We start from the raw sequence: 25758 nt of genomic DNA, 5'->3' as shown, positions 1-25758 counted from the left end.
CTTCTCTGGAGACAAATATTTCAAACAAGACTATACCTTTCTGGGAAAAAGGAGCTTTATAAAGTATAAGAGTTACATTACCCATCTGCAGCAAGACATGCTCTGGACTAAATCCTACAGAGATACAAACTCTGAGGTGTACAAACTCCTCAGTCATGAAGCACTCATGACTGGACATTTGGGTTTGTTTATTTATTTATTTATTTTACAGGCTGCTTGTAATTCTTTTTCTGATGGTATCTTTTCTACAACAACCCCTACCCTCTCTCTTCAATTTATCTCTTTCTTCAACACTGTTCTCTTGGAGGAAAATCTGAGCCTGGATTTTATTTTATTTCCACTTAAATCCCTGAAATGTGGAATTCTTTACTTCAGGGGTTTAAACTAGACCCTCAAGGCTACCTTGGCAGACTTCTGTGGTTTTGGAGGATAGATTTTTCTGTTTTGTTTAAGAAGGTATTGCAAGCAATGGCTCTTTAGAACTTCAAGCACGCAGTAAAAAAATAGAGATGACTAATAGCTATTTAGAAAGTAATGATGGCTTAGCAATATTTACCACTCCGATTTAGCCTCTCTGGCTCCATTACTTAGAATATTTTCCTGAATTAAATTTGCCTCAGTTCTATAGCCAGCAGCTGTCCGCAGGAAAATAAAAAAATGTCCTGAATCCTCCAGAAATAATGATTTCATATTTCTAATAGGTTCCTTTTAACTGCACAATCAAAACGGTCTCTTGTGCCCTCTAGCACGCGGTGTGTCATAATAACAATCTCCATGTCGAACAGCTAGAGAAACACACAGGAGAAGTGAAAACTTTTATTTTAATGGTGTGGGGTTTTTTTTCCTCCTTGATGCTTCACTTACATGCATGTAATAATTGATCCATTGAAGGGGGAGAATGTATACTCTTCCTCTGAGGAGATTTTGCTCCGGAGTTGATAACCACATTGGGCCTATTTGAATGAGGATGTTCATATGAAGTGTGTGTCTGCTTCCCAGCCCCAAACAGATTGTGCTGTTTTTCCATTCATGTCTAAGTGTCACAATATTTTGTTTCGAAACGGTTAGGTTACCTCTTCTTGAGACCAGCTGTTCTGAAGGACTTAAAGGAATACAAGGACATGTACTCTTAGTGTTTTTTAAGCTCAAATAAAATCAGTGCCCTAATATATTTAGCTTAAAAAAGCCTGTTTCTGGTAACTTCAGTGGAGTTGTGTGCCAGCCTGCAGTACCCTTTTTCCCCCTTGAAACTTTGCATTATTCCAATGTTTTAAGATGTTTATTGCTATATTTTGCTTTGTGGGTAAAAATAAATAATTTTTCTCCCTTTACTATTTTAAGTGACATCAAAATATTTGCTAGAATTCTGCCAGTGTTGTTTGTGGCTTCTGAATCGTTAATTTGTTTATTAAAGCAGTTGGTTTTAATTTAACAGATGTTTCTTAAGATGCAAAGGTAAATTTTAGACAGAGCATATCCTAGTTCTTAACGATGAAGTAGGGATTTTTTTTTTCTACAGCCCTTATCAATATTATATGTAAGAAAGGACTATACCAGCTACACATCGACAGATTTGTAGCAATGTCAAACGTTATGAGAACTGTATTACTGTTACATGGGAATTAATTCTTAATTTGTCTTACGTTCTCTCAGCTACTGCTCATCCAGATGGTATTTTTGTACACTTCAAAGTGGACTAAGGGTTATTAGAGATACACTGTCATTCAAACTGTGACAGAATTTATTGCCACCAAAACATGACAAATTATACTTACTGTGCATTCATAACTGTAAATCATCCAAGAAAGTATAGTCAGGACAAAACATGTTTCTTCTGGAGGAAATGCATATGTCAGGTTAGAGATTTTAAGAACAGTTTAAAGATTTCTTTTTCTAAGGAATCTGAGATATTAGAACTTGAAACTTCAAAAGAAAGGAGGATTCCATTGACAACTTTAGAAACTTTGAGTCATGCTCCACTTGAGAAATCCTGTATGAATTTATGTAAGTGAAAGCTGTGCTAGTAATTTAAGCAGTCATTTGAAAGCTTTGTGGCTTAAAGATCCATTTTTGCTTGGTACAGCAAAGAATCTTAAAATTAATAAATTGTTTTCCTTGTTCACTGAAATATAATTTATGGTTTTGATAGTCCTTTGAGATTTTAGTTTGCAGAATAACCAATATGTAGGACATACAATTTCACCCCTCCAGCCCCCCAGTATAGAAAGTGCTCAGCTATAAAAAGTCCCAAGGAAAAGCAATTTAAAGAGGTTTTCACAAAGCTGTAACCAGTTATTCTCCCTGAATCAGGTGCTTAGTTTACAACAGTTTAGAAGAAACCAAAAGTTCAAAGTTATAGTTGTTAAAAATTTTAGACCCTTTTACCAGAAGTACCCTTCTAAACAGAGGGTGATGTTTAGCATGACTATGTAACTTTGATTTTTGTTTAAACTCATAAAACATGAATTTCCTGATTTTGCTAGTCCCACTGTACCCAATAATATGGAAAATGTTGCTCTCCCCAAACCTTAGGTAGTTTTCTCTTGTATAAAATATGTTCTAACCCTCATGAGCATAGTAAGCTCAGCTGTAAAACCTTATAAATTTAAATTTTTACAGAAAAAAAACCCTTTTTCTAACAAATTATTGCTTTAAATGTGTGAACAGTTTAGTTCACTAAACTAAGAAATAATTCTATTTTCATGCACAGTTTTGGAAATATACAGAGGGGATGGATGAGCAATGGAGAAAACAGTTATCAGATTTCACAAACTCCACAGAGGTCTTTTTTCAGCTTCATTTATGTACATACTGGTGGAAATGAACGTCTGTTCCTGTAAATGGTAACAAAAGACAGATATTTAGGCAGCGAGTTAAAATTTGTTTGATTGTAAAACAAAATGTGTATGTTAGAACAATAGGCGCAATATATTGTACTTTTTGCATAGAAGTCAGAGCATGTTTAAATCATAGGAGATTTTCTAAATACAGAGCATGGGAACTATGGTACTGAAGCTGCTCAGTGGTCCACATAGTCTTGTTTCTGATAGTGTTCAGCTGCTAGGGAAAAGGTTGTAACAGTCGGACAAAAAAATCTGTCCTGCTTATTGTTAACCCACTCACATAGTGGCTGCCTTCTGGTCTGCAATGAGAAAATTGATATTAGGCAGATGGAATGCATTTTCTAAAAAGAAAATTTCCACTTTAAAAACAATAAATTAAAAAAAAAAGTTGCTGAAAAAATATATATATATATATTTTGAGTTTGGAAGTTTTCAATTTTCTTGTTAAAAAATTGAATATTTTGGAAAAAAGATTCTTTTATTATTTCATACAGGAAATTTCTGTGGAGGTTTCAATAGATATTTGTTCTTGCTTCCAGTTGAACACTATAATTTAATATTCTTACTATTCATATATTTTTATCTTGGTAAGCCAATGTCTTTAGTGATATTTTCTGGCAATCAAATGATACAGTTGTGGATTTATTAAAAAAAAAATCCCTTATTCTGTGTGGTTTGTTTTATTTTCTTCAACTGCCATTCTGCATTTAATTTGGACAAACAGATGAAGAGCAGTAGCCCATGCAGTTTCTGTGCCTCATCCAGCGTTGTACTTTTTCAGACTGTCTTTTCATCCTCACAACTCTCTTTTTTTTTTTCTCATGAAATGGAAGTGTTCTCAAGCCTTGAAACCTTTTTGTGTTCCAGTTCTTGACCACCTTTGAGCCTTCATACTGTATTTACACCCCGGATGCTGAAGGGACTGTTTCTGGACTCAGACCATGTCTGACTTTTCCAACGCAGGAAATGTTGGTGAAGGTAAGGAAAGGTAATGGACTGAGATAGGAGGCATGGGAGGTGATGTAATGTGGCATCTATTCAGAGAAAAACAAGCTAAATAGGTTTGTAAAAAGGGCAAGGAAGAGGCAATGAAACATGCACACACATTTAGTAATTGGATGCGCTCTATCATTGCCTGACAACACCACATGCAATTCACTCGTATGGGGAAGCAGTAAAAGGAATCACATCCCTCCATACCATGTCTCCATATCATTTCTCTCTAGTTCTTTGAGTTCAACTGCCCACCCTGCTAGAGAAACTCAGAAACAGCTAGGGAGAGATCCACAGAAATATGAGGTAATCTTTTTTCATTTAAGAAAACTCTCTGTTCTTACAAAATGCGTGCTATTGAATTTTTGTTGAGCAATAAGTAGGAATATTGTTTTAAAATAAAAAGAACAAACTAAAAAGTACACAGAAAAATAAAAAGAATAAAAATGGAATTCTGAATGACTTTTTCTGTTCTCAGCCAACTCTAAGTAAACACTGTAGAGATGGGAGGAATGAAGGCTATCTTTGTGCCACATATTCCATTTACTTAGAGGCAAGAAAGTAATTCACAAGTTCCATTATGTGCTCATAAATCGTCGAATAGTTCCTTATGTTTGTTTTAATAAACAAATTTCACTGTCCACTGATAAATTGAAGAAAACCCACTAGATCACAACCCCCAGTCCTCATGGCAAAGGAAACGTTCATCTTAAGAGTTCAGCTAAGCCGGCCTTCTAAACTGAGCAGGGAGAATACAACTGTTTAAGGTCTATTACAGTGACAAACATCAGTCATCTTTAGGCCCAGATGTGTTAGTCAGAAGTGCAACCAGCACTATTAAAAAACACTTCTGTGAAGCATGGATGGATGACTCGTACTCTTCCATCTCTCCTGGCCAAGACATAAAGTTGAACAGTTGAGCAGCAAGCCTGGTAGCTGTCTTCCTAGGGCTCTTTCACAGGTAAAACTTTTTGCATAATGGTCCCCTTTAACAAAATATTTTGGTATAACTAATCCTTTTAAAATTACACTCAACAACTCAGAACCACTACATAGAAATTCCAACTGCAGCCAGTGCTTTTGAAATCCTATGCCACAGTTTGTTTTTTAAGACAACACGTAGCTGCTAACAGATATAATAAGTGAATATATTAAGCACTATCCCACACACAGAATTAATTCAAATATAAAGAAATACTCTTGAGTTTCCTCTTTGGTCTATTGTTTAATTAAATTGTTCTATAAAATTATTGGTTTGGCATTACTCTAAGTTATTCTATTCATTCCACTGAATTTGCATTATGGCCAGGGTTTCAAAAAGTATGCATCAAATTAAAAGTTCTAAGTCCTTCTTTCAGTATCTAAACGAATGCCCAAAGTTTAGAAATGACTTGACCATGAAAAAAAAATGGATTCCTCTGCTGTTGGAAGCAGTTAGTTCTCAGTCCCCACATCACCCCTGTCCTTGGGCTGGTGTAGATGGTCTATGTGGCCTGTCCAACTGAGTCATTGGCTTGGGAGAACTTTATTGTGGAGACTTATTACCCAGCTCAGTGTTCCAGTTATGCTCACTGCATCACCATACAAATGGTTATGCTGCCTCAAATGAGACAGAGAGCAAAAATAGGGCATGGGGAGAAGAACTTGTTCAAACTGGTATCACCACAGAAAAACACTTTTGTGAACCCATGACCATAGAGGACACGTTCAAGTCAGCTGGAGGGTTTGGAGGAAAGCTGAAAATAATTTATCCTAGAAATCTAAAAAGTATTTTCACCTCTGAACACAAAAAACCCTAAAAATGCATTTTATTTTTTGATACAGCCAGGAGTCAAGAAAGCCTTGTCCAACTGCCCTGGTAAGGGAAGGGACAGGACTGGCTTTTCCTCCTCAAGTTCACAGCTAGCCTTGCAACCAGGCCCCCAGGAGGGGGAGAAATGCTTGGAGCCTCAATGCTGTCCTCCAGAGACTGAGTAGGGAAGGCAGATAAAACTCTGTTCACTCAAGCAAGGCAAAAACTTTAACTTTAGTTTAGTTCAAATTTTAAAGCAGTATTTTGTTTGGGGTTTATCCAAGGGAACGTCCCTACTTGCACTTCCCCCCAACCTGCCAGCCATTTTTCTGGATGGCTACAAAGCTGAAAAACCAACAAAAGACCACAGGTATTCACATGATGCTAAGTGATATTTTAAGGGATCCAAGCCCATTTTTGAGTTGCCACAATTTAAGTTTTAGCAATTTCATGCTTTGAGCTGAATAAGAAGTGTTCAGCAGTTGCTCTTCCAAACCATTGTACTATGTTTTTTGTCTACCTGCTCCTGCCAGCACAACAGTACCAGAGAAAAATAGTTCCATGAGAGCAGCCATTGCCTTGTCTTTTTCTCATAAGAGGGTTGATTTTTGTTGGTAAAGGATAAAAAAATGTACAGTGCAGCAAAGATATTCCTTTAGAGTTATTGAATGTGACCGTATACATATTTGTGTTTAAAAACATAAGCTTGCAATGAAAAACAAGCTTGTTAGCACTAAAATTCTCTCATGAGTTTATTTTTAAAAGTATTTCCATTGAGAAAAATTTACCTTCTGTGAATTTAATAGGGTAGCAGTTTTATCTTATGGGAAACATTGTAGTAATTTTATACTGTACTTTAAAAATCTATTCTGGGAAATTAATAAAATAGATTAATCAGGAAAAAAAAAAGAAAGAATATGATGTTCTGGAAAAAATACAAGAAAGTTCTTGAGTTCTAAGTCTTTAAATTATTGCTAGCATTAATATATTATTTTGTACTAATACACAAAAATGGTGGGTCAGGACTATGTCAATCAAGTGTGACAGAATACATTAATCACTGGTAACAATGTCCCAGAGAAAGGACAAGGGTGGTGGAGGAAGGAAGATGCACAAGGCAACAATGAGACAATAACGGTGGCATCACAGCAGTTTGTATGTGTGAAAATCAGGTAATTTCCAAGTTCTTTCAAACTTCATATAGTAAAAAAGTTTGAAAGAGCACTGCAATTGCTATTTTTGGATTTATGAAAAACTCTTAAAAAAAAAAGCTTTATGCCAAAGGAGAGAGTGTGAATGTATTGGCTGGAAAATTTAACAAACAGATAAGTACAGGGAGATGAAAAGCCTTTCAAAGTGAAGACATAATTTATTTGGGGATATAATAGTGAACAAGGTCTCAATAGAAAAATATACAGAATTGAATACAGGGATTCACAGCACAGGAAAATGATGGTTTCAGTTTCAATATTACTATTTTTATCACTTATACTACAGAGGAGTTTAGGAGAGATAATTATGTTGTTGTGATGAAAAAGCTGAAAACAAGCATATCATTCAAAAAATGCTTAAAACTTCTTTTGCTACTGTTTCTATTTATCTTTTTGTGCCTTTGGGTCACAATAGCTTCTCAATAGCATAAACTGTGCTTGAAACGATTAAAATTGATATAAGAATAATTTTGGTAATTTGAAATAATTTTGGGGGGTTGAAAAATCTCTTTCAGTCAGGAGTGCTTTGAAACCCAAAGTGAACTAGCATAACTTTGACACCACCACATTTTGTTTTTCCCACCCTGGAGAATAACTTTTTAGCTGTTCTCTATTTCATAAATATTAATATTCACTTTATGGACAGCATTTGCCCATTCTGCCAAAAAGTAGTTTTTAAAAAAATATCAAATACTTTACAGAAAAAACAAACCCTGAGCTGTCCAGAGAGAAGCTCTACCTTCCAAATGATGCCTGGGTGTCATCACATGTTTAAGTTCCAAGAGCCTGAACAGACGTCAATAGTTGTAAATATTATTGCTGTATTTTTTCAGCTGAAAAATCCAACCTGATAATGCAGGATCAAATTGGATTGGGATCAATATTAGATGAAACCATGCACTATGTAGGGAATTTTATGCAAAATAAGCTGTTTGAGCATAGCTTGTGGATATACACACAAGGCTCAATTCATCTGGGTAGGACTTTATTCTTATCATCCATCAGCCCAAGTGAAGTTCTCACTGTAACTCCACTGTAGATTGTAGTTAATATAAACTTCCTGAGTCAAATACCATTATTTCTGAAATAACTTTGAGAAATCATTTGTATATTTCCCAGAATGTCACTTTGGGATATTGGTCATACTTTTAACCAGTATAAAACTGACAATTGTTTCTGTTCCAATTATGTGTGTATTATTTTGGCCATCCCAAAAGCTTTGTAGGTTTAGCAGAAAAATGAATTTTTAAAAGTAGCCCAAAATGCAGGACAACTTTAAACAAGAGAGTTGTCTCTGAAAACCACTATGAGGTCTGTATACAAACCTGCATTTTTTCCTGCTGTGTCTATTTAACACCCAAAGAAACATTGCTAAAGCCAAATATTATCCTGCTCTAAATTGCTGTTTTAATGTGTCTGAATAGCCTTGATTATGGAATGAAATGGAAATTTTACTATGCTACTGCAATAATTTGATTAGGCTTGAGAACAGACTTGCTGTATGCTTTGTGATAATTGAGACCAGGCAGAAACACAGTCAGTCTGGAGCTGCAGAACATGTAGAAATGCATCTCAGGACTAATTAGTATTTTTTTTTACCACAGGTTTTTATGTGATTAGCAAAAATGAACAATAAAATCATGGCTGGAAACATGGTAAATACACCTGAGATGCTTCTGTGATGGAAGATTTAGAAGTCTTGAAATAAATAAGTGGTATGTTGGAAGAATGGCAAGCTGTTTGGCTGTGTCATTCCCACTATGTTTTATTCCCCTCGCTACGTGTGCTAAATTCTTGTGTAACACAGCATTTGGGATTGTGTGTATAGGTATCTTTCTTAAACCTTCCTCGTTTTTGACTTAAGAGGTTTAGTTCTTTCTCACAGCCCAGCAAAGCATTTAAGTACAGATTGATTTTTAATTTTCTTTTTAAAATTTTTTTATACAAAAAGTAGTACCTAAAGTAAATGTGACTCAGCATGTTTGAAGGTGTGAGGCATGTTTTGCCCTTGGAGGAAAAGTGCTCAGCATTTGGTAGGACTGAGACCTTCCACTGCTTGAGAAGGTACTGCTAGCAAATGGTATTTCCAGGTACTGTGTGAAAAATGCTGTGATCCAACATGATAAAGAAAAACGAAGCAAGAGCCAGTAGCTTGATAGTCATAGCTATAGTTCCTTTATGCTCTGCTCCACATACTGGCATAGGAGAAGGCAGGCACTCTTGTGGGATGTTTGAACCCTAAAGCTGAGTCCTAATACTCTGCCCTGAGCGAAACAGAGCTCAGAGCCCACAGTCACAGCCTCCTATTTTCTGTTGCCTGTTCCAGAGGCTGAAATAAAACCCACATAGATGTTTCTTCAGGCAGAGTTTGCAGTCCTGGCTGGGATGTCCCTACAAGCTGGTCTCTCTTAAGACCCTCAGGCCAAGGAAATCCTCCTTTCCTGTAGTTCCTGCACAGGCTTAGGCAAGTTTGTTTAACCCTTTGCCATCTTCTTGCTGAAAGAATTGATCTCCAGCTAGCAAACGGGGCCCTTAGAGTCATTTCAGGTCACTGTGATACCCCTACATGACCTTGAAAAGACTGAATCAGTGATAAGAATTGTCTTCAGAATACCTGACTCAATTTCTCATCAAACATATGAGTTCTTTTACTGTTTTCCAGGCTAGATTATTACTGACAATTTTTAACATACTCTCTAGTGATTATTACTTCCTGACAGTTTCATCACACAAGCAAAATGTTGATTTTTTAAATATTAACTTAGATTTCAGCTGAAAAATCTGTTCTTATAGATTTTTATTTGGAAAAGTCTGTCTCACCTTTAATTCAGTTTCAGCCTCTGTGTGTTTACTTGTGTATGCATATGTGAATAGACTTATTTTATGAATATATTTATTATTAATTAATCAGAAACGCTAGACAAGGTTGTCTAGCTGGGTGTCATTTACTTCTCAGAACCAGACCGCTCCTTTGGATGATAATTATAGTCTGCAGATGCCTAATTACGGAAAAATGTAGGATTTTCCACATAAACTTCTGCCTTCATGGCTCTGTCTGCTAATACTCATGCTTGTGGGTTAGAGATTGCTTTCTGAGTGTCATATGGTTTGATTACAGATGAGTTTTCTAAATTCTTTCTACCTGATTTCTTTGCCCTCTCTTCATAAAAGAACAGTATTGCTTTTTTATTAACGTATGTAGAAATCTGTGCTGGTCCCTTTTACGTTAAAGCAAAGACAGCAGTGCATCCTGATACTTCCAGTGAATCCCTGTGATTTTCAGAACTTACCTTAACTAGATTGTGGGCAGGATCAAAGATAACTGAAGATCTTGTGAAGGCTAATTCTGCTGATTTTCAGGTCATTCTGGAACAATGAAATCAAGGTCTCTGATTATTTTTTTTCCCAGCATGATCAGTTCTGACTCCAACCACAAGCAAAAAGTTCAAATATTAATGCTATATAGGAAACTCAGCGTAAAGTTTTCATACTTTATTTCACATAATAGGACTATTATCTCGGGAACACTTTTAGAAATGTAGTATGGTTGTTCTTTGCCATCTTTCTGTTCTGGTTTGGAGAAGTCTAACTGGAAATGAGGTCTGCAGATTGACTGTAAGGAATATAAGATATTATTGGCCCTTGACGGGGACGTGCACGTGTATAGCAGGTGCACTGATGTCTGTTGCTCCTGGATACAGAAACCAAATATAAAATGGGAAAGCCCAGAGCCAGTATAATCTCACTCATTCCAGAAGAGTTAAAACTTTGTTTTCCCATAAAGCAAATTAGATATTGTAGGCTCCAAATTGCCAAGTTCCTTAGCCAAGGAAAGCAGAGATCTACCCTTATTGCTGGGGCCACCTACTTGGTTCCTCCTCCCAATAAAGAATTAGAAAAAGAAAGTGCAGCCTGACTGTGATAATCCTTGGATATCTAAATTTTATTCTGCTTGCAGGGTTTTCATCATGCAGCTAAGGTGCAGTCAGGCAAGCTGGCCTCAACTCACCCAAACATTGTCTGTAAGTACCAGTTGACACAGAGATGACTTGCTGCAAGGAAGGGTGGATAACATTAGCCAGTGCTGATGGTTTGCTGCATCAGTGCTGCCCTTTCCTTTGGAAATGCAACCTTAAGAGCCTTTGAAATAACCTGCTTGTGTGTTGGGGGTTGGAGGTCTGCTCATTGATGGAGCTGGCAGAGTTTTCATTTGTAAATAATCCGATGTGAGGAGTGATTAAATATTATTGACTCAGTGTGCAGAGGGGAGAAGGGTATGCATTCAACACCAGTAAGCAACTGAAATACAATTGTGATCTATTTAAACAGATCTTGCTTACTAATACTCCATGTGTCAAGAAATACTGTTCCTTTCACCTTCAACTGATCTTATTGCTGTATCCACAGGGATATTATTGGGAAAAAAAATATATAAAATTGTTCCCAGTACATTATCACTAGGATTTCCCTTCATTAAAGAGTAATTTCCACTCCAGACCACATTAAGAAAAAAAACCCATGAAGGAATAGTGTTCTCTCTTCTTTGCATGCCTGTTAAATCACACAGATCACACTGTGACTTGGAGTGAATCAGTGTTGATGACTAAAAAAACCCCACATTGATCGTTGCAGAGAATTTGATAGATAAAGTGAAAAGAAGGGAGGAAAAAGCAGAAATAACAAAATAGCAACCAAAACTTGGCAGTGTTTCATTCGACAGAAAAGATCAACCAAAAATCCCATGGCAACTAAATCTTACCAAAAAAAAAATCTGTAATGTGGGAAATTTCCAGGGCAAAATGAAACTTAAAATGATTAACAATTGATTTTAATTAGCCTTAAATCAGCCATGACAGAATTACCTTGATGACATTTAAATTGCTGTAACCAGGTGCTGGAGTTAACACTCCCTGGAGATGACAAATGAGCATTTACACTGTCAGAAGGTTCCCTGCCAGCCTACACTTGGCTCACATTCAGACTTATTATTTTTTGGACAATTTTATTTTTTTCCCTATCAGAGAATGTTTAAATTACACAACACTTGACTTGGAGGAAAAATATATGTTCTTCTTCAGTCAGCTTGTCTAAATCCTGCTCCTGTCACTGGAGTCATGGACAGAGGTTTGAAGTTCCTTCGGTGCAGTTGGCAGCTGATCTCTGAGCTGAGGGTAAAAGACAGCAGAAGGGGAAGAGTAGCGACCAGCACAGCAGCTACAGACACAGGAACAAAAGTGGGTTTATGACTTACAATACATACGGTTTCCTGTCTGTCTTATCATTTGCATAAATCAACACTCCCAGGGGCTGGATGTATTACATACATAATTGGTTCTTGGAAATCGGATTGTTATAACTACAATTGTCCAGCTGTGGGAACAGCGTGGCTTTTGCCGTGGGATGGAGCGTACACTACAGGCGTGCTGTCTGAGGCCCAGGAGCAGGGAACACATCACTAAATTAACATCACAGATAATTTAAGAACAAACTGCAAATGCCCTCTGCAATACGTTCTTTTTAAAACCTTAGAGACTAGATCAAGCCAGAGATTTAGTTCTGCTTAAAGTTTGTTTGCTTGCCTATTCTTTCTTTACAAAAGATTATTTATTCCCTCTGAATGTTCTTTATTTTACTACTTTTTGTTTGCTGTTCTTGCTATTTATCTTCTGTAAAAGAATTTTTTCCTCTCTTGAGGGGACCTTTATATGCGCTGCATTCATCATATGAACTCATTAAACGGTTAGAGAATATTGTTAATTGGAAATACAATTCCTTTAAGATTGCTTTCTATTTCAATTTTTTTTTACTTTTATCTCTTTTAATTAAAGACCAGTCCACCTTTTACATTTAAATTTAATGTCTTCAGTACAAGAGGCTCCTTATTAGTTTTATCTTATTATTTCACATCTTCCACCCTCTTTACTGTTCTGCTGTGTTAGCTTGGATTCAAATGAATCACTTTTATTTCCCCACCAGCGCCAGTTGCGATGTCTTTTCCCGTCAGTAGGAATGAAGTAGTGAGTGAGAACTGCAGGAACACTGTCAGTTGTTTATTCTACAACCAGTGCTATCTTAGAAGGCGGCTTCCCAAAGAAACTCTGCTTACAGTAGCAAGGGAAGCCAGCGGTGACTCATGGCTCAGCACTCCACTTATCATACCTGCTGAAAGCTGGACCATCCATTCCCCGCTGCTGGCCCTTGGGTAAAACTGCCCCTTCGCCTTGCAGAGGTTTTGTCTGGAGGCAGCAGGAGCTGCTGCCTGTTAGTGGCGTGAAATAGCTGACTGTCCTGGCTTGCTGATACTTCCAGAGATTGTGGGCTGGCAGAGATCCACTGTAATCACATTTTTATTTAATCGTTTTATCAAATCCAAGGGCTGCGCGCGGCAGTTCCAGGTAGAGCAGGAAGTTTGGGAAGCGATGGTGCCAGCTCCGCTGCTGTGTCCATGTAGTGGAGTTCTCCCAGACTTACCACCCTGGCTGGGGGATCTGGGCAGAAACACAAGACATCTGGAGGGAGGACGTTCACATCAGGATCCAGAGTCTGCAGCGTGGCTCTGGAGGGAAGGGACCCTTTCCTATTTAAAACAGTTCTTTCCTGTTCCTTAAGTCTTACAGCTTACATGTAACTGCTCTATTTTATCAAAGGAAAATCTGACCCCAAACATACTTTATCCAGCAATTCTTCAGGGGTTGCAGTCCTGACCCAAAAGAGGTGTTACCTTCCTCAGACCTTTCCTGGCAAATCATGGAAACCCCCCTAGTTAATGCTTTTGAGACCAAATCAAACTCTTTTCCCCACAAACATTCATCAGCATCAGTGGGGAGCTCCCCAATGGGAACAAGCAAAGGTACTATATAAAAACTGCAGTAATGGGGCGACTGATTCCCATTGGCACGCTGAGCCAGCTCTCCAAAACTATATGTCTATTATATATGCTACATGGGAAAGTAAATGGCTATAACTCAGAACTTTGAAGCATGTGGGACATAAAGGATCGAAATCTATGGTTGTATAATTTTAAAAATAAAAAGAGTGCTTTACTTTCTTTTTATTTATTTGTTTTATATATATTCAGCAGGTACAAGGGGGAATTTTCTAAAGGAAGTGCCAGAGATAAGTAGCAAAGCGGTATGGAAATGCTGCAGCTATGAATACTGGATACAGTTACAGGGTATTTATATAGTAAACAAGGAAAGACAACACAAAATCACAATAATAAAAACCCCAGGAGTTTCAAAGTTTATATTAAACTTCAGGCTTCTGGTAACTAAGTTTTTAAATAACAGAAATTAGGGGGGAAAAAATGGCATTTCTGTTATCTCACGACTGCCTTTGTGTTTCTGGCAGGTTCCTCTAACCCAATAGCAAGATCCAATGCAGCAGACCTTAGGACTTGCTCACTTTCCAGGTTCTATAGCTCTACGGCTGTTTTTCCACGGTGCTACTTTGCATACGTAACTTAATGTGCATTTTGTTTTTCTTTCCCGTAGCACAAAGCGTTGGCTTCTTGCAAAGCACTTTGGGAATCTTCTCGGGAAGCTAGCGGGAGGAATTTTAATGTGATATAATATTTTTAATATTGTATGAAATTAGGAAGCAACACAAGCAGTGTTATTATGCACAACTTTATTTGAGTCTGCAATTTTTCCTGTATGGTTTCATGCATATAAATGGAATACCCAGGGTCTGGCCATGTGTTAACATCTCACATTTCCTTTCCTGCCACAAATGCTGCTTATTATAATAGTATGAACTGAAATATGTATTTTTATTGCTATTCCAAATGAATAAGTAGAAACACACAAATATGGATTTGTTTTCCAATGTTACCTACGTCTGTTTTATAGTCTGATAAAAGTTTTAGTTGACACAGCACTGAATAAATGTAGCCCTGTGCAGTATGTTTACTCAAATATTTAACTTGTGAAATTTAATAAAATAACAATTTAAACAGATAAGGATTAGTCAAATACAAAAACTATTAGAAACATTCACATAATTCAAAATAAAAATCACAACCATTATCAGATGTAGGAAAACCACATAAGAATCCATAAAAAAAGTTTTCAAGCTCCAATAAGTTAGATATAATAGACCTTTTTTTGTCAAACACAAAAATAAATATTATTGATTTTATGAATAAATACATTTTCTTAAATGATTTAGAAAGCTCTGTTTATTCATATACAGACAGTGTTTAGAATATGTAGTAGCCAGTATGTCTGCAGATATATTTATGTTGGACTGTTTAGATTGGCTTCACCTCTGTAATAATTTATAACAGTTTCAATGTAAACCTGCCATTGAGCAGGTCATAAAGGTCCTGCATTTTAACCATCATAATTTCAGATAAACCCACAAAACTATTTCTTGCAGGAAAGCTCTAGTTAATCCTTGAATATCTTTGGGATGGAATTTGTTTTTTTATTTAGGCAAATTTAAAGAGCAATAAAGGCTGCATTTTAACTCTGTTTGATATTCCAGTACTGGTGATAATTTAAAATATATACATTTTGTTTTGTTTTACAGCAGTAACTCTTCATTGACACTTATTAATACAAAAATTCCGCCCTTCGATTGATTTCAAGTCTTGCTCAAGAGAGAAAGCTACCATTCATTTTTAAATGTTTCACTGCACACTAGAAACACTAACATAAATACAGCAGCATTTTTCCACACTAAATGAAGATAGTTCAATGCCATTTGTTTTTCATTCAATAGAAGTTTCTTAAAGACATGGGTTTTGAAAGTGTGGGGATTATTTATTTAATTTCTAATTAAAAATTTTTTTAAAAGTCTTCTTTCCTCAAAGTAAGCATATTATACCAAAATTCTTCCAACATAGTTAAAAGAAATATTTTGAATACTAAAAGCTAAAGATTTTTTTAAGGCTGCTATATTTTAGTGTGTATATATATATATATATTAGTAAGCAAACAATGAAAAGGCAAAAAATGCAAATACAAAAGTTGATTTGGTAATGGGTTGGAGGTGTCTCTCTTCTTTTTAGCATCTTCCTTTTTTCATCCCAACAAACACCTAAGGGGTTTTGCCTCATGCTCTCTTAAACTTCAGATCCTACCCAGGAAGTTCTACAGTTCCGTTTTGACCAGTGGTAGAGCACAGGACCTACAGGAGAGTTTTCAGTCTAAAAATATTCTGTGTGAAATTTGATGAATCTCAAGTTTATTTTCTGTAAATACACAAAGCTCCAGGTGAGTTTATTTTTTCACACAGATTTGTTATGATGCTTACCACTTGCATGTTCCCCACTCTTCTTGATTAATGCAGCCCAGGCTTTATGGTGATAAGCACAGAGGATGCCTGCAGGATGTCTAGAAGAGACTGGATAGAGCTTTCCCATTAAAAGGGAGAAGTTAAAAACCTCTGACATGTTTCCTAATAAAAGACTACATCCAGCTCTGTCCAGGCAATGTGGCTAATGGGTTTTTTACCAGTTTTCAATGCCACGTGAACAGTATTTCCAGAAGTCCTTGACTGACATCACCCCTCTAGCCTGTGATGTCAGTACAAAGATGGTTGATTGGCTGTAATGGGGAACATAGGGGATTACATATCTAGCTGAAAATGTGAACTGATTTCTCCAGGTTGAGGTAGTATGACAGGTACTCAATTATTTAGGGCCATAATTAGAGTCTTATTTGGATACTTTGTTGTTTCAATTCTAAAAGGTTTCTAGATATGAGGCAAAACACTGAACAGTAGCTCCAGGACTGTAACCTGTTTTAGATATATTTCTCTAGATTTGAAACTAAATCAGATTCTTGTGGCAAACAAATCGTGTAGGCTGTGTAATGCTGGTCTCCCACCATAGGGATGAGCTCTTAGGGTTTTCCAATGTGTGGACATAATTCTAAAACCATTGTACCCTTGATTTTTTAATTAAACATGGGAGCTTTTCAAATGTCACTTTGTGCTGGTATAAATACCCTGATAATGAAATGTAACAGAAACATTGTTTCACTTTTTCCTTTGTATAGTTTATCATTTATCCCCTGGTAATCCTGCCCGTGGCTCAGAGGTGCCTTTGATATGAAGCAGTGTACAAGCATGGAAGAGAGATCTGGTTGTATGAACCAATATTCTGTGTGGTTTCCTACACTTGAAAAATGAGGAACATTAGCGCTTCTCTCTGCTAGGAGTTAAGGAGGAACTTCAGTGGCCTTTGGCAGTGAGTTCTTATTTTGTAAATAGCTTAGCCATCAGAGAGAACTAACACATTATTATTCAAACCATGCTCCCCTCAAAAGGGGGAAAATGGAGCCTCCATTCAGAAGTATGTACATTTCTTTATACATGTGTTAATATATATATATACTGATAATGGACTCTGGTCGAAATAATGTAGATGACATTTCCAGTGAGATGGCAATACTGCATCTCTATCTCAAGGATTATATTTTATGGCCTGTTATCAAAAGTACATAAACCTGTTAAGCACGAATTTCTCTCCATTTTTTTGTCTAATTAATAATTAATGTATTTCCAAGGCATTTATTAACATGAGAGCAGTGCACCAAACCAATGCAGATTTTTCTGATGCAGTACCTCACAGGAGGAGTGAGAGGGCTGGGCGGTGCAGCTTACTGTAGCCCTGCACACTGCCATTACCCATGGCATTGGTACAGACAATGGCTACTTGGCTTTTGGTGGATGGAAATGTCATACTTCTGTCCATGGCAGAACCTGGGCAATGGGAGGGGCCATTTCTATCTGCCCCATACGTGTAACTACATCTATAGTGGTTACTGACTGGCCAGTTGCTCCTTAGTAAACCCAGGTGAAAACTGGATACCTGAATGTTGCTTTGCATTGAAGCATATAATAAATTGTGTTTTAAAAATACCTCAGATATAGTTCGTTTTGCCCCCCAGACTCTGACTCAGACTGCAAGTTAGCATGATCTGGAGCTGTTTAATTGTTACTGGGTGCTCAGATTATCCTGAATGGCACAGTCTTCCGTAGTGCTGCAGACTGGCATAGCTGTCTGTGCTCAGCTTCTGTAGTCGCATTAATTCCAGATGGGCAAAATAACTTCTGTTTCTCTTCCATGCCCCCCATCTCTGATCACTGAAGGCTGCCAGGTTTTGTGCTAACAGTTTGGCTCACCTGACAGCTTCCAAACAGGAACTGCTGGCATTACACGGTGGGGCTCCAGACTGCAGTTTGGTGGTGCAGATGGAAATGCATGGGTTGTTAATGAGGTTTTTTCCTTTCTTCACAACCATTTGGGTGATCTCAACCAGCTACCACAGGGGGAATATCCTATTTTTTTTTTTTCTGGTGCCACATTTTTATTAGCTTTGCTTATAGAAATAGAACAAAACAGAAAAGGCCGCTCTGGCTTTGCTCTGTAAATATTTAAGTATATACTGTGTGAACACATGGCAGGTATAAACCAGACTCAAGTGATCTCCAGTTCGGTGATGGTCTGTCTAATCTAATCTAAGTATTACTGAACGTGGTACACAGTGCCTCTGAATTTATGTGTAGTCTTGGCATGATGAGCCTTTCATGACACTAGTTCCCCAGTTATACTGTAAAACAAACCCGCGCTTGGCATAACAGAAATGCTTGGGAATGCTGTTATATTCACAGTATATGAGACAATGACTGATACCTTGTTTAATTATCCCATGGCATTAGCAAGGAAGCTGAATCACATGGACTTTTTCTACCCGTGTGCACGCAAAGGGGCAGACAGACTAACTCAGCCTGCTACGCTTCACTGTCTTTCCCCCCACTACCTGCAGCCGGCCCCTTACAGAGCTATTAAAGCAGATTTTTCTGATATGTTTTTTTTTCCTCTCTCTCTCTCTCTCTCTGGAGCTTTTTGCCAGTCTGTCTCTCTCTGACTTTTGAATTTCTTCTTGCGTGTAGCATTATGCTCCCTTCACTGAGATCGTATCAAATTCTCTGCTGTGTAAATTGGCATGGCTACGCAGCACTCAGAGGCTCTTTGCCAGTTTACACTGAGAGTCTATCCCTAAACAATTATACTCAGCAGTCCCCAAAAACCACTTAAATCAACAGAAAATGTAGGAGAACTTGTGGGCCCAAATTCCGCTGCCTTCAGTTTCTTAAAGTGGAGAAACTACCAGGAAACAAGTACATGGAAAAGGACTTGGGGGCGGGGGGGGGGGGGAGTGAGGGGTTGGGGGTGGAACTTGGGGCACAGGCAGGCATTTCTCTCAGCAGAAGAAATAACAATACAGTACCCTTGCTAACAATTCCATCAGCAAGAAGTAAACAAGAATGAATAAACGAGTAATTAAAAATATTCTGAGGTTTTTTTATCACCTTCACTGTAAATCACGTATCCCTGCAGATGCTGTGCTTGATAGAAAGACAGAGATATGGGCATTTTATCATAATTCCATAACAATGGAAAAAATAAGGGGTTAGCAACATTAATGTGCAGCTGGCACGGCATTCCTGAGGATGGTGAATCAGAATAGAGGGAGCCATGGAAACGGTAGGTGTGCAGATCCATTAAATGGAGGGCAGGATGCCTTGCCTTTCATCCGAATTTCCCAGTGCTGGTTTGCTAAGCTGAAGCACAGGATGCTGAGGATGTTGTATGACAGCTTTGTTCTGATTGCCAGTCGAGTTCTGCTCATCACATTCATGCAAATCACCCTACTAACCATTTAGCACGGTTATTGTGAGCAAGCCTTGGCTCAACCACGGACTGGGTCTTCAGCAAAACTAGACTTTTGTAGTCATGGAACAGGAAATGGTTCTGTGCAAATATTTACTGGGCTAGAAACTATGAATTTTGCATTTACAATTGCACTAATGTCTGCCTAGGTTAGAATGAATCATGTCTTTTGCTAACAGAACGATTTATCCTATAAATATTTGTTGTAGAAGCAGGACACATTATGCAAGGCAGCAAGGAAATAATTTCATCTCTTCAATTAAAAGAAGTACTCTAATTGACTTTTGACCTTGATAGTCCTATAAGGACTAACAGAAACTCTCTTACCCACTTTACACTATGTCTGTTGTGTAATGTTTAAATAAAACTATAATTCAGAGAAATGCTTCCCCTTGTTAAAGTGTCAATAAAGTCCTTAATGTTTAAGGAAACTCCTGGTAGAATGCCTTGTGCTTCAACTGCGAGTATTCCTTCTTTCAAAAAAGAAAATAGATCCCAGTGCTTTCTTATTTTTTTCTTCTTTCTTTCAATGTTCTGCACAAATCTGAACTGTAGCTGGCTGACAGTTGTGTGTGCACGTGTATGTGCACGCTGCACACCAAATCGTCATGCCACATACAGGTTCTGCTGAGGGATATGACCTTGAATTTAACCTACCTCTACCTTTCCTGTTCCTGCTGGTATTTTTTTCTTTAATGGTTCCCAGTTACTCATTCCTAGTTTTGTGACCACCCTGGGAGGAGGCACAAAGGAACTGAATATAACCTTTTATTCTGGTTTCATGTTTATTCAGATTTATTTTCTATTGAGGAAAAGAACCCAAAGAATACAAAGATGGGAGTGATAAAATAGTTATAATTTCTGTGGCCCAATAGAGAGCAAACTGAGTCTCTGTAGAGAAAGTCTTGAATGGCAACCAATCTCACAGTGGCCCAGAGGGAGGGGGTTCTTTCCCTACTGGTTCATGCTGTTTGAGTATCCTGAATGTGAAGAAAACACACCCATGTTCGTTTGCTACGTATCACAAGTTGATGAGCAGCTGCCATGTGGCCACGTGGCCATGTGAGGAGACCCAGAGAGACATTTCCTCTCTACACATACACACCAAAAGTGTCTGTGAGCTTCACAAAGGGCACCTGCAGCTGTCTTCTGTGTTATGCTGAAATGGAGGTGGTCACAACTTAATTTATTTCAATTTTGATACAATTCTTTCCAGAAATTAAACTCAGCTGTCTCTGCCTCAGTCATGGAGATAAAGTCAAGCTATGATTCATTTTAGACACTCTGTAATCCCAGTACCTGCCAGACTTAAAAAATGGGAAGAATGCCAAATTGTGGAGGTTTCTGGGCTCTGCAGCAGCCAGGATGAGCTAAGGGAGCAGTCTTTCCTGTGGCATTCCTTGGGAAGGGGCAAAATCCTCCCCCCAGTGTGTGGAGTCTGAGAGGTATCTAAGCCCCCTAGATGGGAAGAGTGAGGAGAAAAATGGCTAATGCATTCAAATCTGGACTGGAAAGGTAAGAGCATGTATATGAGCTAGGTTGTGAAATCAGGTGAGGAGCATCACATGCCATGAGTGAGAATCCATGACACGAAACTGGATACATACTTGAAATCAGCTGAAGAAGGGAACTTAAGACAAAATCATGAAGTTAACACTTCAGGTTAATTGTACACAGGCAAGCAGCAATCTCAGGAAGCAGTTGTGTGAGGTTAAATATAATATAAGCCCTAGGTAAAAGGTAGCAGAATTAGTGCACATTTTGTTCTCATGTGAAATAAACTTACAACTTCTTTTTCTTGTGGGGCAGTTGGTCTTCCTGAAATAGACAATTTTCATATCTATGCATAAGATTAACTTTTCATTCCGTTAACTCACCCCACATTTGCATATTAATTTTAATGTAGTTTTAAAAAATATTTCAATCCAAGATGAATTTTATTAAAAAAAAAAAAAAGAGAGCTGGGTATCTTGTTTTTTGGTTTTTTTTTAAGGCTTGCACTCTGCTTGGTGCCATATTTCTTACCAGATCTCTGTATGAAGTTCTGGTGCTATGCACAAGGCGTTTAGGGAACAGGCTTGCAGCTACATTGAAAACACAAATGTAGAGAACACAGTCATGCATTACACAGTCAGGTGTCTGAGATGCATGCAGTGAGCATAAGCTGAAAGTGTATAGTTGTCACTAGTTATATAACATTTTCCTGAGCTAATATAATCAATTTAGTATGGATGAAGTGTATGAATGCAAGTACATCTTGCTTGGAAAGTTACCTCCAAGCTCTTAGCTCTCTACAGACAAAGGTTTTTGGAAACCTACAGGAAAGTTCTGCCTGCCACAGGTAATCAACATGGCTGGAACCTCAACCAGTATTGACACGGATCCTGAAGAAGGTAATACAGGATATGGGTATATCTAGGAGAAGAAGATTCAAGAAGTAAAATCAGTTTTTTGTGTGAAATTCTATGGATTGCACAATTTTCCTAAGTCCATGAGGAGAGATGTAAAAGCAGACACACAGTTCTTGAGTGACAGTGAGTCCCTTACTAATGCAAATGAATAAGCTATTACAAAATATGATCAAAATGTTTTGGAGGCCTTCAGGGCTGAAACCTGCAGCAACAAGTATCAAGTCTGTGCTTTTTATTCATGAAAATAAAATATAGTAAATCTCCCTTCCTGCTGCGTTTCTTGCCTGCAGGATGGAGTGGGATGAAGGAGCCCTTTGGAACACAGGTTCATTTATGCACGTCTGGTCTGCCCAAGTCAGGCAAGTGAGAGAAACACTTACAGCAGAGCAAGATCTCCAGGTCCCCATGTTTTGGGAAATTTTCTATTCTAGTGGGTGAAAAATCAGTACCGAGCAACTGTGTCTGCTGCAAATGAGAAAGCTGTGGACAACCTGTGAGCAGTTCCTGATCTGCTATCCCAAAGGCAAAAACCCTGTTCTCTAGCTGGTAAGTCTGGAATCAATACAAATTTCTGATTCTATTATGTCATCTTAAGAAAAAACTTAACCTTCTCTCATTTTAACCAGGTCAAAAATAGACTTTCAGGTTTTGACTGCTCACTTATGTTTATTTGTTTTCATTTTATCTGTTCATGGCAAGTGTAATGGAGTCTTCTAAACTAGGCTAGCAGTAGTCTGACATTATAATTAACTTGTCATATTCATTTCATAACCAATACCTCGCTTTTATTTTTCTTTTCTGAACAAAAAGGGAAACATTCTTGGACTTGCTTTCTTGTCTGGCATACATACAGGGGAAGAAATGCTCTGGTTTTCAATTTTTTCCCACTGTTACTTTAAGGGGTGAAAGTAGATGCATGTCCGAAACACTTTACTGCTTGTAAAGTCCTTCTGTATTTTAATGTGCCTCAGTATGACAAAATAAGAGGATATCTTTAAGTTTAGTAAGTCTCCTTTTCCTGTGTACTTTAATTTATTTCTCAGTCATTTCAAAGTGACTGGGCGGCACTCTATACATAGTAAAAAAAATGAAAAAAAGCCCCTAGAAATGCTGGTCATGTCTAAAGTGAGAATAATTGGCCCTGACAGAGAGGAAAGTAGTAATTGGAATGAGACTTGTTTAAATAACAGCTTAAATTTTCTTTCCTTACTTTTCCGATTATATGCACTATAAAGCAGGATTTCTTTGCCTTGGGTGTTTCACAGAGTCGTTTCTGTATGCAGCATGCCCAGTAGTATAACTCAAGTAATAAGCCCAGCTATAATTTGGATTAGACTTTGAGTTTAGGTCCCTTACATACAAATGCTCCATTCAATTGCTATTAACACTGTAGCATCAAAACATTCAGGAGGCTGAAGCAGGACAGGCTAATTGCGTCCTCTAATTCTTCTAAGTTATCATCACTCCTTCGTTCTGAATGGTTAAATGGAAATCCAGATGCAACACTAGAGGAGGAAAAACATGCTTAAAAACTTGAGGTATGAATACACTTCATGTTCTGCTAAACACTCTCCTCACTGTTAGTATCCAAGGAAGAGTGGAGTTACTATGTTTTTCAGCCCTTCCTCTGTGTGATTTGTGTTGTTCTTAAATATAGCTTTGCTTAGAGCTATGAGGAACAGGTGGTTTAAAAAGCTTTGGAGTACGTCAAGGTTTAGTGGTGCAACATGACTGAGATTATTTTTATATCGAGCACATCTGTCTCCGGCAGTAGATTCAGCCCCCCCCACCCCCCCATCTAAATAGTAGTGGGGGTCTGTGTGGTCACATCTGTCCTACTTCAAAATATTTATGGCAAATATAAATCAAGGCAGGGATTGACTTGAGAACCTGGAAAGATGAAGTGGCCTCTGTATTGGAACAAATGAAAACTAAATGTGTCCTGATTTGCAGAATAACAGAGAAAAATGTGTGATTTAGGTAATTTCCCACTGCAGCTTTAAAGGACACAGCCAGAAGGTATCAACCCTGCTAACCTCAGGGATCAGTAGTCCTTCCGACAAACTTTGATGTTTGCCTCCTGAACGCTTAGCTAAAACCTTCAAAGAGACTGGGATGATCTCCGGTGTTTGTTTTTCTGGTTCTTGTTTGCTTGGTTTGGTTTGGTTGATTGTTTGGTTGTTGTGGTTTTTTAAAGGAAACAAAGGCACAGGTGAAATTTGACCCCATGAATGTGAGTGATGAACTTCTACTGGCTTCAATAACAAAGAATTTAATTCTTCTAAAGCAGTGGCAAGTCCACATTTTGAACGGTGGAACTGAAGGGTTTGAAATTCAGGATTAAGAATCATTTGGATTCTTCATGCTGAGTTGTAAAATGGAGATCAATAGTTATTTTACATTCATTTGACTAAAAATGTACGAATTCTTAGCAGATCCATCTGCATGAAAAAAATAAAACTACCTGGGAATTCACTAATACAGAGGTAACAATATGAGATCAGACTTTGCAGTTCATCTATATGCATATTTTACTCTGTCTACCTTTTGCAATACAGATGACGTCATTGGTGCTTTCCACCTGATTTTCTTCAACCTTTCTGAAGGTACTCAGGATTTTTTTTAGTATTTAGTTACCTAGAAACTAGAAGTGGAAAATGCTAACATTTGTTTGAATAAAAGTTAACATTAGAGTAATGTAAGGATTTTCTGGAAATTTCTGACTTTAGTAGCAAAATGAAAATTTTGGTCATAAAAAAGGTTCCAGTTTCCTATCAATTTCTGTTTTAGGTGTATTAACAAAATGCCTTACAAGAGGTTTAGTTCAGCCACTCATATCTTTTTCTCTCCAATGAATCAGGCCTCTTCTGATGAAGAGAATTCCTGCAAGACAGCACTGGCTTTTCAGTCCTGGAGAGCTGCTCAGCATCTGCCCCAGGCCTTTGTCCAGAGGTGCAGCAGGGTGGGACAAACACAAGAAGCACTCATACTGTAACTACTGTGAGCACTGGCCTCTCAAGAGCATCGTGATGCTGTTTTGCAAGAACCATCCCTAAGAGCTGGCAGTAGTCTGTGATCCCCCTCAGAGGTTTAAGTGAGTTTGGAGGTTGAAGAACCTTCACGCTCTGGGACAGAACTGGGGTTGCATCAGACTGTTTCCAGCCTGGGTTAAATATGCCTGGCCCTTCTGTATTGCAGATCAAGAGTTCAAGTATAAAATGACACTATGTTTTAAATGAGTAGTTTCAGTGTAAGCAGCAGCTGTAAGTGCAAAAAGCAATGATATTGCCATCACACCCCTAACAGTCAAAACTGTTTGGAAATCTCATTTGTTTTTCATTAGTTACCGCAACAGTTTGAATAAAATCCTGTTCAATCTCAGCAAAGAGTACTTTGGAAATGTTAGTCTGTTATTCTTTAAACAAAGTTCAACAGCTATTAACAGAGTACTTGTTTATGATCTTCTATAAATATTATGTTTCTGTACTTCTTTGAAAATGTGGACTTTTTAATTTCATTTTTATTTTAGTAAAAACTGTAAAATTATGACTCACCAGCTGCAGAGTGCCAAGACAGGATATTTCCCAATATATGGGGCAAACAACATTTTTATGTATTTTTGTTACCAATCATATAAAACCCAGCTTATTTTTATAAATGGCTCCATAGGCCTGCACAGTAAAAGTTGCATATAATTTTAGCCCAGTTTTCAGGGATTTTGGTGGCCATTACCTAGGAAATGTAAACTCTCATGTTCCTGAGCGAAGTCGACATTTTAGTGATCAAACCCACTCATTTTCATGTCGAAGTGGCCACCTTTCTT

Source organism: Gallinula chloropus (genome assembly GCF_964237585.1).
Source record: "Gallinula chloropus genome assembly, chromosome: 7".
NCBI classification, from domain to species: domain Eukaryota; kingdom Metazoa; phylum Chordata; class Aves; order Gruiformes; family Rallidae; genus Gallinula; species Gallinula chloropus.
The sequence above is the reverse complement of the archived record's forward strand: the minus strand, read 5'-3'. Positions refer to the sequence as shown.